At 47.9% G+C, this 16,057-nt stretch overlaps 1 protein-coding gene across 8 annotated transcripts in view; it reads right to left on the reverse strand.

The window, feature by feature from the left end:
- Positions 1-16,057, reverse strand: part of LOC127574546 (zinc finger protein 521) — a 491,122-nt gene that overhangs the window by 203,919 nt on the left and 271,146 nt on the right. The gene's annotated exons all lie outside the window — the stretch shown is intronic.

The following is a 16,057-nucleotide window of genomic DNA, read 5'->3' on the forward strand; positions in this document are numbered from 1 at the left end:
CATTCCCGCCTCTCCCTGTGGGAGCGAGCTCCACATTCCCACCTCTCCCTGTGGGAGCGAGCTCCACATTCCCGCCTCTCCCTGTGGGAGCGAGCTCCACATTCCCGCCTCTCCCTGTGGGAGCGAGCTCCACATTCCCACCTCTCCCTGTGGGAGCGAGCTCCACATTCCCACCTCTCCTTGTGGGAGTGAGCTCCACATTCCCACCTCTCCTTGTGGGAGCGAGCTCCACATTCCCACCTCTCCTTGTGGGAGTGAGCTCCACATTCCCACCTCTCCCTGTGGGAAGAGGTTTCTCCTGAATTTCCCATTGGATAAATTTGTGACTATCTTAAATTTATCACTGCAAGTTTTGAATTCCAGCCTTAATTTTTTCATGGTGCCCAAGTGAAACCCTCTTGTAATCCTGAGGACCTCTGTCATTCCACACAAGAACACGGGAATATAGGAGCAGGATTAGGCCGCTCGGCCCCTCAATCCTGCCCCGCTATTGAATATGACCATGGCCAATCTGTCCCAGACCTCATCTCCTCCTCTGTGCCTGCTCCCCGTTGCCCTCAGCTCCCTGATATTCCAATGAAGTTATCTAACTCCACTTCATAGAGTTATAGTTACTCAACCCTTCTGCCCAACTTGATCTTATGAATCAGCCTCCACAATTACTTGGGGCTGACGATTCCAGAGATTCACCACCTTCTGAAAGAAGAAATTTCTACACACCGCAGTTTTAAATAATCGACCCTTTACCTTGAAACTTAGTCCCCTTGGTCAAGGCTCTCCCACTGAAAACATCCCAACATCTACCTCATTGTGCCCCTCAGGACCTAATCTGTAGATAAGCTAAGATATCTTCATTAGTCACACATACATCGAAACACACAGTGAAATGCATCTTTTGCGTGGAGTGTTCTGGGGGCAGCCCGAAAGTGTCGCCACGCTTCTGGCGCCAACATAGCATGCCCACAACTTCCTAACCCGTACGTCTTTGGAATGTGGGAGGAAACCGGAGCACCCGGAGGAAACCCACGCAGACACGGAGAGAACGTACAAACTCCTTACAGACAGCGGCCGGAATTGAACCTGGGCCGTTGGCGCTGTAAAGTGTTACACTAACTGCTACACTACCGTACCTGCCCTGTTTCAATCTGTTTCAATAAGGTCACCCTTTATTCTTCTAAACAAGGAACACACACCTGATCTGTTTAGCCTCTCTTATCCCAGGAATCAGCCTGCTGAATCTCCTCTGCATCTAATTCTACTCTGTCCTTAGGTAAAGGTAAGGTTGCAAGACCGCACACGGTATCCCAGGTGTGGCCTCACCAGCTCTCTGAACAACTGCGCCTCCCTAGTCTCCATGGACTGACAGGAATCCCGTCAGGGACAAGCTGAAGGTTCCCACAGTAAACCAACTCTTCCCGTTAAACCTGGAATTTACTGAGCCGTGCTGCGCTGGGTTTATTTTGTTCGCTGACATTTTCACAAAGGATATCACAAAGCAGCAAGCGTAAAAACTTCAGCAGTTTTGGTCTGATCAGTTTCAGAGTGGAGTCTCAGGGAGCTGGGGAATTGTTTTCTGCCTCATACATACACACACGCACTCACCACCAACACACACACACATGAACACACACATGTGCACACATGCAGTCTTTCATACGTCCACACAGTCTTACACACACAGTCTCACACACACTGTTTTACATGCATGTGTATACACACACACATACACAGTCATACATACACAGACACACCAACACGCACACACAGTTTTATACACACCCACACAACCTTACCGACAATGGGTACAGATTTAAGCACACAGAAACACACACCCTCTCACACATACACATGCAGTTACAGCCTTTCACACACACACACACACACACAGATACAAACACACAACAATGCACACACAGATATGCACACATAGTGTCCCAGACACACACATACAGATATGCGCGCGCATGCGCTCGCGGGCGCGCGCACACGCACACACACACACACGCACGCACGCACGCACGCAGGCAGGCAGGCAGACAGACAGACAGACAGACAGACAGACAGACACACACACACACACACACACACACACACACACACACACACAGGCAGACACACACACACAGCAGTGAACATTGTAAACAAATTAAAGCTAACACTGTTAATCACTGAGGAGACTTCCCGGTGCAGTCAGCACTGTGCTGCAGTTGTGTTACAATAAAAATCCAAACCAAAAGGAGTCGGTGGATTTGTCCGGGACAACTGCATAAAGCCTCACTGTTATATTCTGATTTAAAAGAACCCTCAAAGGTTGCAGTCTCTTTCTGTCACTGAGCCTCATGGACTTTGTCAACAACTGGACCAGGTCTCATTATTTGTTCGATGAACAGGCTTGGCATGATGGCTGGGCACAGACGCGGGAGAACAGAGGGGGGCCATTGGAGTGGGGGCTGTGGAATGAGCCCAATAACCCCATTATTCCTCTTCTGAAGAAGATATCCAAGTTTCCTGAGCTTCGCCCACTGCCCATTCCCAGAACCCTGCAAGTAATTCCTGTAAGGTAGTCTCCAACCTGATGGCATGAATATTGAATTCTCCAACTTCCGGTAACCGCTCTCCCCTGTCCTTTTCTCCAGCCCCCACCACCCCATCTCTTTCCCCTCCCCTGCCCTCCCCATCTACCCATCACCCCCACATTCCTCCCTCCGGTTCCCCTCCCCACCTCCTTCCCTTTATTCCATGGTCCACTGTCCTGTCTTATCACATTCCATCTTCTTCAGCCCTGTCACTTCCACCCATCACCTCCCAGCTTCTGACACCATTCCCACTCTCCCCCCACCTTACCTGTCTATCACCCCCCCCCCCTCACCTGGATCCACCTATCACCTGCCAGCTCTGAGGGGGAGCTTCTTCACTCAGAGGGTGGTGCAAGTGTGGAACGAGCTGCCAGCGGAAGTGGTGGATGTGGGTTCAATTGCAACATTTAAGGGAAGTTTGGATAGGTACATGGATGGGAGGGGTTTGGAGGGATATGGTCTGGGTGCAGGTAGATGGGACTAGGTGGAAGATCAGGTCGGCATGGACTAGATGGGCCGGAAGGCCTGTTTCTACGCTGTAGTGCTCTAGGACTCTATAACCTGTGGAGAGTCTATCGGTGGATCAATTATTCTGTAGGTTTCACAACAATGCTATCCAACCTACTGAAGGCAAATGAATGTTTTAACAATGTGTCACCATGATTAATAAGAACTCAGACTTCTCTACTTACAATGAAGATGACCCCGGCTCAAGAGCTGGGTAATTAGGAGCTCAGATGCCAATCTGCCAACTTTCGGGAGCAGGATGTAGAGGGGGTGTGCAGCCGCAGACATTGACAAACCCTCCAAAGACAAAATTCCGCAATGGTCACAGCATTGTTTGTGTCAGATCTGGCCAGTCGACCATATAATTAACAGCTATCATTTGGGGGGTATTGTGTTCAGTTTTGGTTATCCTACTAAAGGAAAGATGCCATCAAGCTGGAAAGAGTGCAGAGGAGATTTAAAAGGATGTTGCTGGGACTGAGTTATAAAGAAAGGTTCAGCAGGTTGGGATTTTTTTCACTGGACTGTAGGAGAATGAGGGGTGATCTTATAAAATTATGAGGGGCACAGATAGGGTGAATGCGCACAGTGTTTTTCCCGGCGTTGGGGAATCAAGAACTAGAGGGCACAGGTTTAAGGTGAGAGGGGAGAGATTTAATAGGAACCCGAGGGGCAACTTCTTCACCCAGAGGGTGGTCCGTATATGGAACAAGCTGCCAGAAGAAGTGGTTGAGGCAGGTACATTAACATATCAAAGACAGTTGGACAGGTACATGGATAGGAAAGGTTTAGAAGGTTATACGTCAAATGCTGGCAAATGGGACCAGCTTAGATGGGCATCTTGGTCAGCATGGACCAGTTGGGCCAGTTTCCGGCTGTATGACTCTATAACTAAATGGTTGCTCTGCCCAAGCAATGCCTAATACTGTGGATCAATGGGGGATTTATGTGGGATGTGACCTCGTACAGAATTCGGCAAGTCCTGTTTTATGTTTCATTGAGGAGGGGGAAACGATGAAACAAAACCAAGGCTCCCTGCTTGCTACAGTTAATAAATTTTCCCCTTAAAACAGAATAAACTTACAGCTTACAGGTGTAAAACGTGCCAGTGGGAAGGACGGCAGGAGGGATTCCCACTGAGCAGCTGCCTTGTTGTCAACAATCTGTGCGGGTGGCAAATAGAGTCAGATCCTGTCCCCAGTCAGACCCTGTCCACAGTCAGACCCTGTCCACAGTCAGATCCTGTCCACAGTCAGACCCTGTCCAGTCAGACCCTGTCCACAGTCAAATCCTGTCCACAGTCAGACCCTGTCCACAGTCAGATCCTGTCCACAGTCAGACCCTGTCCACAGTCAGATCCTGTCCACAGTCAGACCCTGTCCACAGTCAGATCCTGTCCACAGTCAGACCCTGTCCACAGTCAGACCCTGTCCAGTCAGACCCTGTCCACAGTCAGACCCTGTCCACAGTTCAAATCCTGTCCCCAGTCAGACCTGTCCACAGTCAGATCCTGTCCACAGTCAGACCCTGTCCACAGTCAGACCCTGTCCAGTCAGACCCTGTCCACAGTCAAATCCTGTCCACAGTCAGACCCTGTCCACAGTCAGACCCTGTCCAGTCAGACCCTGTCCACAGTCAGACCCTGTCCAGTCAAATCCTGTCCCCAGTCAGACCCTGTCCACAGTCAGATCCTGTCCAGTCAGACCCTGTCCACAGTCAGACCCTGTCCACAGTCAGATCCTGTCCAGTCAGACCCTGTCCACAGTCAGACCCTGTCCACAGTCAGATCCTGTCCAGTCAGACCCTGTCCACAGTCAGACCCTGTCCACAGTCAGATCCTGTCCAGTCAGACCCTGTCCACAGTCAGACCCTGTCCACAGTCAGACTCCCATCTACAGTCAGACTCACCATCCACAATCAGATGCACCTGCACAATCAGAGGTGTATAAAATCATGAGGGGCACAGATAGGGGGAAGGCACACGGTCTCTTTCCCAGGGTTGGGGAATGAAGAACTAGAGGGGAGAGGGGAGAGGGTGTTTAAGGTGAGAGGGGAGAGATTTAATAGGGACCTGAGAGGCAACTTTTTCACCCAGAGGGTGGTCAGTATTTGGAACGAGCTCACTCCCACCTCTCCCTGTGGGAGTGGAAAGTACACAGTTAAAGGCAGGACTCTTAATAGCTTTTGACGTATAGAGGGATCTTGGGGTCCAAGTCCATAGCTCACTGAAAGTGGCCGCACAAGTCAACAGGGTGGTAAAGAATGTGTATGGCCATGTTTGCCTTCATTAGTTGAGGCACTGAGTTCAAGAATCAGGAAGTTATGTTGCAGATTTATAAAACTCTGGTTAGGCTGCATCTGGAGTATTGCATTCAGTTCTGGTCGCCCCATTACAGGAAGGATGTGGAGGCTTTGGAGAGGGTGCAGAAGAGGTTCACCCAGGATGCTGCCTGGATTAGAGGGCATGAGCTATAAGGAGAGGTTGGGTTGTTTCCTCTGGAGCGGCGGAGGCTGAGGGGAGACCTGATAGAGGTTTATGAGAGGCATAGATAGACAGCTGTCAAAATGTCTAATACAAGAGGGCGTGCATTTAAGGTGAGAGGGTGAAAATTCAAAGGAGATGTGTGGGACAAGTTTTTTACACAAAGAGTGGTGGGTGCCTGGAATGTGCTGCCAGGGGTGGGGGTGGAGGCAGATACGATCGAGGCGTTTAAGGGGCTCTTAGATAGTAACATGGATGTGCAGAGAATGGAGGGATATCGATCATGTGCAGGCAGAAGGGATTAGGTGTTATTAGCTTAATTAGTTCAGCACAACCTTGTGGGCTGAAGGGCCTGTTCCTGTGCTGTTCTGTTCTATATTCTAAGCTCAATCCAATCTCTCCTCATTTGTCTCACCAGCCCAGGAATGGACATTTGTAGCAGACCTTCAATGTGTGAAAAAGTTGCCTCTCAGATTCTTCTTAGATCTCTCCCCTCTCACCATAAACCCATGCCCTCTAGTTCTTGATTCCCTTTCCCTGGGAAAGAGATTGAGTGCATTCACCCTGTCTACGCCCCTCATGATTTTATACACCTCCAGAAGGTCACCCTCATTCTCCTACGTCCCAGGGAATAAAGTCCTTGCCTGCTCAAACTCTCCTTGTAACTCAGGCCCTCGAGTCTTGATAGCCTCCTCATAAACTCTCATTATAGGAAGGATGTGGGAGCATTGGAAAGGGTGCAGAGGAGATTTACCAGGATGCTGCCTGGTTTGGAGAGTATGCATTATGAGGAGAGACTAAGGGAGCTGGGGCTTTACTCTTTGGAGAGAAGGAGAATGAGGGGAGACATGATAGAGGTGTACAAAATATTAAGAGGAATAGATAGAGTGGACAGCCAGCGCCTCTTTCCCAGGGCACCAATGCTCAATACAAGAGGGCATGGCTTTAAAGTAATGGGTGGGAAGTTCAAGGGAGATATCAGAGGAAGGGGTGTGGAATGCACTGCCTGGGGAGGTGGTGGAGGCAGGTACATTGGTCAAATTCAAGAGATTGCTAGATTAGCATATGGAGGAATTTAAAATAGAGGGATATGTGGGAGGAAGGGGTTAGATAGTCTTAGATGAGGGTTAAAGGTCAGCACAACATTGGGGGCTGAAGGGCCTGTATTGTGCTGTACTGTTCTATGTTCTATGATTCTATGATTCTAAACCTTCTCTGCACTCTTTCCAGTTTATTGATGTCTTTCCTACAACAGGGTGACCATGCCCAACCTTGACTCCAGGAATTGACCAAGTGAACCTTCACCGCATTACCTCCGGAACAGTAACACCAGAGCTGCCTGCAGTTGTGAAATGGGTTCATGGGAGATGGTGATAATATTAAAAATAAAATGTTTTTCTCAAGACGTCTGAAATCACCCGAAGCATAAAAAGTGCTCTCTCTAAGAGTCTGCAGCAGTGGTTTTGCAAGGCAGACAATTTTCAGCTTGCAAAGCAGGATTTTCTGACACCACCACTCTTTTAAGAAGCCAAATCGATATCCATTTTAATTACTCATTGATTGCATTGCTCATCCCACTCTCAATGCTTTCAGCTCAGTGAGAGAATAATGTTGAACAGGCACCTTGTGGAGCACTTGGTTTCTTATTCAGAGAACACAACACTGCAACATCAGACCCAGACACTGGTTTTATCCAACAATTATAACACACATTTAACAGTAAAATCGCCTCGGGCACCAACTGCAGCAATACAAACAAAGACTAACACCAAAGGGAAATCTTTGGGCAGGTGACAAAAAGTTCATCCAAGCAGCTGGCTGTAAGGGGTGTTGGAGGAGGTGGTGTAGGGAGGGATCTCAGAGCTTGGGGCACAGGCAGCTGAAGGAATGGTCACTGCAGTGGAACAGCTGAATTTGGGGATGTTTTGGGGTTAGTTTTATGCTGTACAGCTCCTTGACTCTATGTTTGATTGATGGATCGGCGGTGGAGAGGGTCAGCAGTTTTAAGATCCCGGGTGTTAACATATCGGATAACCTGTCCTGGGCCCAGCACGTAGATGCAATCACAAGGAAGACGCACCAGCATCTTTACTTTCTTATAAGGTTAAGAAGGTTCGGCTTGTCACCGAACACTCTAATAAACTTCTACGGATGCACTGTTGAAAGTGTCCTGGTTCCATCATGGTCTGGTACGGCAATTCCAATGCACAGGAATGTCAGAAGCAGAGAGTAGTGGACTCAGCCCAATACATCACGGGCACATGCCTCCCCACCATCGGGAGTATCTACAGGAGGCGCTGCCTCAAGAAGGCAACATCCATCATCAAAGATCCCCACCATCCGGGCCGTGCCATCTTCTTGCAGCTACCATCGGGCAGGAGGTACAGAAGCCTGAAGTCCCACACCACCTTGTTCAGGAACAGCTACTTCCCTTCAACCATTCGGTTCTTGAACCAACCTGCACAACCCTAATCACTACCTCAGTACAGCAACACTATGACCACTTTGAACACTTTGCACTACAATGGACTTAATTTTTTTTGGTTCTCGTTGTGTTCTTTCTTGTAAAAATTGTGTATAACTCATGTTTAATTTATGCTTTTCTTGTGAATGCTACTTATATGATGCTCTGTGCCTGTGATGCTGCTGCAAGTAAGTTGTTCATTGCAACTGTGCACACATGGACTTGTGCACGTGACAATAAACTCGACATTGACTTTGAGAAAAGAATTGGCCGTGGGAACAGTTCTGGAGGAAGCTGGTGGTGGAAAATACTGGAGATGAGGAGGGTTGAGGCAATAATGTTGCAGCTGTATAAAACCTTGGTCAGGTCACAGTGGGAGTATTGTGTGAAGTTCTGGTCGCCCCATTACAGGAATGATGTGGGGGCTTTGGAGAGGGTGCAGAAGAGGTTCACCAGGATGCTGTCTGGATTAGAGGGTATGAGCTATAAGGAGAGGTTGGACAAACTTGGGTTGTTTTCTCTGGAGTGGCAGAGGCTGAGGGGAGACCTGATAGAGGTTTATAAAATTATGAGGGGCATAGATAGGGAAGATAGACTCTCTTTCCTAAGGCAGAAATGTCATACACTAGAGGGCATAGCTTTCAGGTGAGAGGGGGAAGTTTAAAGGAGATGAGCAGTGCAAGTATTTTTACACAGAGAGTGGTGGGTGCCTGGAACGGGCTGCCAGGGGTGGTGGTGGAGGCTGATACGATAGTGGTGTTTAAGAGGGTTTTCGATAGGCACGTGAACATACAGGGAACGGAGGGATATGGGTCATGTGCAGGCAGAAGGGGATTAGTTTAATTTGCCATCATGTTCAGCACAGATATTGTGGGCTGAAGGGCCTGTTCCTGTGATGTACCGTTGTGTGTTCTATCTTCTACAGTAAGGTATGAAAACAAGAACCGAGGGCTAGTATGGATCAGGACACACTGGGTGAGTGGGTAGTGGTCCGGTTTGGGACACATTTGGCAGAGTGGTGAATGATCTCAAAAGCTGTGGAGTCCAGTGGGAATGGTCAGCAGAGCATCAGGATACTTAGAACAAGCCTTGTGTTGGCAAGGTGAGAATTATAACCACCTCAGGAACTGTGCTGTACCATTGGAACCGCGGGGGTGAGAAACTAAATGAAGATTTCTGTATGCTTCTGCTTGCAGCTGGTGTCATAGAGCAATGCAGCATGGATACAGGCCCTTCGGCCCAACCAGTCCATGCTCACCACGGTGCCCACCCAGCTAGTCCCAACTTCCTGCGTTCTGCCCATATCCCTTCAAGCCCTGCCCCTCCATGTACCTATCCAAGTGCTTCTTAAATGATCCTGCTGTACCTGCCTCACCCACTTCCTCTGGCAGCTCGTTCCATGTACTCACCACCCTCTGTGTGAAAAGGTTGTCCCCTCAGGTCCCTTTTAGATCTTTCCCCTCTCACCCTAAACCTATGCCCCCTAGTTTTGGACTCCCCTACCCTGGGGAAAAGACTGTTACCGTCCACCTTATCTATGCCAAAGTTATTGATTCCCCAGTTGTTGGAAATCAAACCATCATATACAACAACAACAACAACTTCTATTTATGTGGCATCCTGAAGCTACTGGTCTTAGCAACGTTATGTTAATGTGGCTTGCACCTGCTCCTATATTCTTATATTCCCTCTTTCCAAATATACTTACAAGATGATAACAGGTTATAAATAATGAAACCCACTGCCTATTCATTCACAGAAAACTCATCTACATTTTTTTAGATCTCTTTATTAGTCACATGTACATCAAAACACACAGTGAAATGCACCTTTCTATGTAGAGTGTTCTGGGGGCAGCCCGCAAGTGTCGCCATGCTTCCGGCGCCAACGTAGCATGCCCACAACTTCCTAACCTGTATGTCTTTGGAACGTGGGAGGAAACCGGAGCACCCGGAGGAAACCCACGCAGACATGGGGAGAACGTACAAACTCCCTACAGACAGCGGCCGGAATTGAACCCGGGTCGCTGGCGCTGTAATAATGTTATGCTAACTGCTACACTACCGTGCCTGCCCAACATCTACTCTATCCTGGAAGCCCTTTAGAGTAATAGAGTCACTAAGCACAGAACCAGTCCCTTTAGCCTACCATGTGCATGCTGACCATTGGGTACCCAGCTAAACTAATCTGCTTTACCTTGGACCATAGACTTCTATATCTTAACAATTCAAGTGTTCTCCCAATGAAGTTACTGCCAACATCAGCAGTGCACATTTCATTTGACTACCAGCCAGGTACCTTCCATCTGGGAATGGGGAAGTGTTTCCTTGAAGGGATCTAAGACCCTGGGGGGGACAAGGCAAGGGAGAGGTTGGGATGCTTCCACGGGTGGGAGAGTCTCGAACGAGAGGACATGGTTACAAGATTAGGAGGCGGTCATTTAAAACTGAGGTGTGTAAGAACTTCTTCTGGTAGAGGGTAGTGAATCTCTGGAATTCTCAACCCTAGGGGGTTGTGGAAGCCGGATCATTGGGGGTATTTACAGAGGAAGTCGGTACATTTTTGAAAGGACAGCAAATTGAGGGCAAGGTGCTGCTGTTGACGTCAGTTGAAAATCTGATCTAAAAAGGGAGTTGCCTCCCTGAAAATCACGGGTCAGTAATGAATATAAAGAGATGGGATCTTTCTCTCCTTGAAGGAGATACACCAACTATTATCTTAGGATGACTGCAGTGCGTACCATAAGACCATAAAACCTGGGAGCAGAATCAGGCCATTCGGCCCATCGAGTCTGCTCTGCCATTCAATCATGGCTGATTTATTTTTCCCTCTCAACTCCATTCTCCTGCCTTCTCCCTGCGACCTTTGACACCCTCACTAAACAAGAGCCTATCAACCTCCACTTTAAATATACCCAATGACTTGGCCTCCACAGCCGCCTGTGGCAACTGATTCCACAGATTCACCGCCCTCTGGCTAAAGAAATTCCTCCTCATCTCTGTTCTAAAGGGACATCCCTTTATTCTGAGGCTGTGCCCTCTGGTCCTAGACTCTCCCACTACTGGAAACATCCTCTCTACGTTCACTCTATCCAGGCCTTTCAATATTCAGTAGGTTTCAATGAGATCCCCCCCATCCTTCTAAACTCCAGCGAGTACAGGCCCAGAGACATCAAACGCTCCTCATACGTTAACCCTTTCATCCCCGGGATCATTCTTGTAAACCTCCTCTGGACCCTCTCCAGCACCAGCACATCATTCCTTAGATATGGGGCCCAAATCTGCTCACAATACTCCAAGTATGATCTGACCAATGCCTTATAAAGCCTCAGCATTACATCCTTGCTTTTATATTCTAGTCCTCTCGAAATGAATGCTAACATTGCATTTGCCTTCTTTACTACCGACTCAACCTGCAAGTTAACCTTTAGAGAATCCTGCACCAGGACTCCCAAGTCCCTTTGCACTTCCAATTTCTGAATTCGACAAACAGGTCTTCCGACAGGCTACTTCCACAGCACCTCCCAAACCAGTCTCCTCGAGCACAAGCTGGGCTAAAGGGACTGCTTCTGTGCTAAATAACTCCATGACTCCAAGGGGTTCCAGGTTAGCGATGGGTAAATGTGAATAAATAGGTGGGAACATCACCTCCTGCAGGTTCCCCTCCAAGTCACGCACCATTCTGACTTGGGAACATATCACCGTTCCTTCATTGTCACTGGGTCGAAATCCTGGAACTCCCTCCCTAATAGCACTGTGGGAGCGCCTTCATCAGAAGTCATAGAGTCAGAGTGAGATACAGCATGGGAAAAGGCCATTCGGCCCACTGAGTCTGTGCTGACCATCAACCTCCCATTTACATTAAGAAGCTGCAGAGAGTAGTGGACTCTACCCAATACACCACGGGCACATCCCTCCCCACCATCGGCAGTATCTACAGGAGGCGCTGACTCAAGAAGGCAACATCCATCATCAAAGATCCCCACCATCCGGGCCATGTCATCTTCTCGCAGCTACCATCGGGCAGGAGGTACAGAAGCCTGAAGTCCCACACCACCAGGTTCAGGAACAGCTACTTCCTTTCAACCATTCGGTTGTTGAACCGACCGGCACAACCCTAATCACTGCCTCAGTACAGCAACACTGTGACCACTTTGATCACTTTGCACTAAAATGGACCTTGGTTTATTTTGTTCTAATTGTGTCCTTGTGTATAATTTATGTTTAATCCATGTTTTTCTTGTGAATGCTGCTTACCTGATGCTCTGTGCCTGTGATGCTGCTGCAGGTAAGATTTTCACACATGCACACATGAATGTGCATATGGCAATAAACTTGACTTTGAAACATAAATCCTTCTGTAATTCCATTTTCTTACCCACCCCACATTCTCACCAATTGCCCCCAGACTCCACCACTCACCTACACTGGGGGCAATTTACAGTGGCCAATTAACCTATCAACTCACGCGTCTCTGGGATGTGGGAGGAAACCGGAGCACCCAGAGGAAACCCATGTGGTCACAGGGAGAACATGCAAACTCCACACAGTACCGGAGGTCAGGATCGAACCCAGGTCGCTGGAGCTGTGAGGTGGTGGCTCCACTGGCTGTGCCTCTGTGCTGCCCATTGAGGGCAACAGTTCAAGAAGGCAGCTCACTACAACTTTGTGAAGGAAAATTATCAATGGGTGATAAACACTGGCCCCATCAGTCAAAGTCAAGCTTATTGTCATCTGCACAAGTCCATGTGTGCACAGGTGCAATGAAAAACTTACTTGCAGCAGCATCACAGGCACAGAGCATCAGATAAGCAGCATTCACAAGAAAACCATAAACTAAACATAAATTATACAAGGGAGAACACAATTAGAACAATAAAAAGTCCATTGTAGTGCAAAGTGGTCATAGTGTTGCTATACCAAAGTAACGGTTAGGGTTGTGCAGGCTGGTTCAAGAACCGAATGGTTGAAGGGAAGTAGCTGTTCCTGAACCTGGTGATGTGGGACTTCAGGCTTCTGTACCTCCTGCCCGATGGCAGCTGCGAGAAGCTGTGTGGCATGCCCACACCCTGGGAAAAGATGTATAAAGAAAGCAACAATCCTTCAAAACTGTTCCAGCATTAAGATACACCAAAAGAGGCTGAGGGGATTTATTACAGATGACAAGCCAAGCTAGCATGGTGAGTGTGAATGCACAGAACTAACACTGCAGAAACTCACAACTTACCCCTTGCCTCCACTGTGTTTCACACCAGCACTGCTGAGACCTTCAGTTAACTGTGAGTGGACTGGAAGCGGTCCAGAAAACAGAGAGCATTCCACGTAGGGACAGTTTCAGGTGAGCTGCTGCTATCTGTGCTAAGTGGGTCACAAGCTCACCTCTGAGGTTCACCAGGATGCTGCCTGGATTAGAGAGTATGAGCTGTAAGGAGAGGTTGGGCCAGTTTGGGTTGTTTTCTTCGGAGTGTCAGAGGCTGACGGGAGACCTGATAGAAGTTTATAAAATGATGAGAGGCATGGCCAGGGTATATAAAATCTTTTTCTCAGGGTACAAATGTTAAATACTCGAGGATATAGCTTCAAGTTTAAAGGAGATGTGTGGGGTAGGCTTTTTACACAGAGAGTGGTGGGTCCCTGGAATGGACTGCCAAGGGAGGCGTTGGAGGCAGATATGATCGAGGCGTTTAAGAGGCATTTAGACAGACGCATGGATATGCAGAGAATGGATATGGATCACGTTCAGGCAGATAGGTTTAGTTTAATTTGGCATCGTTGTCAGCACAGACATTGTGGGTCAAAGAGCCTGTTCTATGTTCTATGAAGAAGTGTTGGGTACATTGTACACAGCACAGTACAGCACAAGAACAGGCCCTTCAGCCCACCATGTTGTGCTGAACTAATTATACTAGTAAGAAAATGCCTAACTAACCTAATCCCTTCTGCCTACGTAATGTCCATATCCCTCTATTCTCTGCACATCCATGTGCCTGTCTAAAAGCCTCTTAAACCCCACTATCGTACCTGCCTCCCCCACCACCCCTGGCAGCACATTCCAGGCACCCACCGCTCTCTGTGTAAAAAAACTTGCCCCGCACATCTCCTTTGAACTTAACCCTTTTGAACTTAACATAGGCACGGTAGTGTAGCGGTTAGCGTAACGCTTTACAGCGCCAGCAACCCCGGTTCAATTCTGGCCACTGTCTGCAAGGAGTTTGTATGTTCTCCCCGTGTCTGCGTGGGTTTCCTCCGGGTGCTCCGGTTTCCTCCCACATTCCAAAGACATACAGGCTAGGAAGTTGTGGGCATGCTATGTTGGCGCTGGAAGCGTGGCGACACTTGCGGGCTGCCCCCAGCACATTCTACACAGAAAGATGCATTTGATTGTGTGTTTTGATGTACGTGTGACTAATAAAGATATCATCTTAAATGCATGCCCTCTGGTATTAGACATTTCTACCCTGGGAAAAAGATACCAGCTGTCTATTCTATCTATGCCTCTCAATCTTATAAATCTCCATCAAATCTCTCATTAGCTTCCACCGCTCCAGAGAAAACAACCCAGGTTTGTCCAACCTCTCCTTATGGCTCATACCCTCTAATCCAGGCAGCATCCTGGTAAACCTCTTCTGCACCCTTTCCAAAGCCTTGACATTCTTCCAATAATGGGGTGACCAGAATTGAATGCAATACTCCAGATGCGGCCTAACTAAAGTTTTATAAAGCTGCAATGCAACTTCCCGACTCTTGAACTCAGTGCCTCAACTAATGAAGGCAAGCATGCCATACGCATGCAGTTCCAAAGATCTGAGCACCAAAGACCAGGCTGACACCGCAGGGTGGTACTGAGGAGGTGCAGCACTGTCAGAGGCTCCACTTTAGTGGATGAGGTACTACCTGAATTCAGTGGGAAGCAAATTTTAGAAGTAGACTGCATTGCACATTGTAAGATTGGCACATACAACAGGAGGTTGAGATCTGACCCTAAGCGACGCACTGAACAAATATTGTCACAATTTTAAAGCTTGCTATCAGGTCTCCTCTTGGTCTGGGGAAAGGACTTGCACCTGTTTAGTTTTCAGCAGTAACCACAATATCTTAAGATCTGATTGCATCTTGTAAATCTCTCTTGTCTCTTCTCCTGGGACTCTCTATCCAGTTTGCAGTGCAGAGTCCAGAACTGTGCACAATGCTTCAATCAATCGTATCCAAAATTAAGCCCAAATGATGTCTGTTAGCTTTGGGCTGGTAGGGGAGAAAAGTTCCCAGTTTTGGGGACATAACTGTGCATGTAGCAAATGCTGCCCATTGTACAAGCCATGACTTTTATCCTCCATCACCGGGAAATCTTGCTGATTGTTCTATAATGCCTGACACTCTGCATTCTAACCATGAAAATATGTAAGAAGCCAATGCAGAATGTACAAAGTGCAAAGACAACATTGGTTAAAGCAAAATCAATATCACTGCAGTTAGAGCTGTAAAGATATATTATGCAATCAATAAGAGGACGAGAAAAGACGGATCTGATTTACAAACAGCCGTCTCTTTGAAAAATCCAAGGGATTTCAACCAAAAACTTACTAAATTTGAAAATGAAAGTGCATTAACCATTTGTGAACCATGACCTTTCTACTTTCATTGCTGCAATGATACTGTAACATCATAAATATTGGAAGCAGGAGTTGACCATTCAACCTTTCAGCGCAGTTTATAATTTGCCCGATCTGATCTTGGCCTCAGCTTCACTTTCCTGCTTTTTCCGCACAGCCCTTGACGCCCTTGCAATCCCCAAAAACTATCTATCCCAGCCTTGAACACATTGACCCTGCCCCCACTCTCTCTGGGGCAGAGAATGCCAAACTAAAACAACAAATGCTGGAAACACTCAGCGGGTCAGGCAGCATCTGCGGAGAGAGGGACAGAGTTAACGTTTCAGGTCGAAGACCCTCCAACAGTTCACGCTGCAGCCCAGCAGAGGATCTTTGACCTGGAGCTTTGACTCTTCCTTCTTACGTCTTTGGTTCAGATT

Source organism: Pristis pectinata, chromosome 9, assembly GCF_009764475.1.
Source record: "Pristis pectinata isolate sPriPec2 chromosome 9, sPriPec2.1.pri, whole genome shotgun sequence".
Lineage (NCBI taxonomy): Eukaryota > Metazoa > Chordata > Chondrichthyes > Rhinopristiformes > Pristidae > Pristis > Pristis pectinata.